Genomic DNA, 517 nt, shown 5'->3' on the forward strand with positions numbered 1-517 from the left:
GAACCGAGTCCAAAATGGCTCCTGAGCCGGGGCCGCGGAGCCGAGCCAGCGGGGAAACCCGGATGTAGGATACAAAGAGGCGGGCGAGCTGGGCGGGGAGGGGGAGGGGAGGCGGGCCCTCCGACCGCGTGGTCCGCGCCCCCCTTAGGGGCGGAGCCCCAGAGAAACAACAACAAGGAGGCCCCGCCCCCAGCCCGCGCCCTCCGGGAGGCCGCGCTTCACCCTCCCCACTCGAGAGTGAGGCTGGGGGCGCTGGCAGAAGTAGCGGAGTTGGGTCCTGGACCCCTTGGTCTTGGAACCCCGGGACCCCATGGCCACCGCACCCGAAATTCTTGCGCCGCTTTATGGAGCTTGCACACCGAACGCACTCCGCTCTGCAACCCTTGGAGTAAGTGGAGACCTCCGGACTCTGGTCTGAATTCTCCTCCGCTCACCCGTTTCCCCACCTATGTCATGGGGCTCACAGTGAACCGCAGTAGAGTCGTGTCTGTGGATGGGCGAACAAATCAATAAAAGA

This window comes from Condylura cristata, unplaced genomic scaffold (genome assembly GCF_000260355.1).
Source record: "Condylura cristata isolate star-nosed mole 26May11 unplaced genomic scaffold, ConCri1.0 scaffold00004, whole genome shotgun sequence".
NCBI lineage: Eukaryota > Metazoa > Chordata > Mammalia > Eulipotyphla > Talpidae > Condylura > Condylura cristata.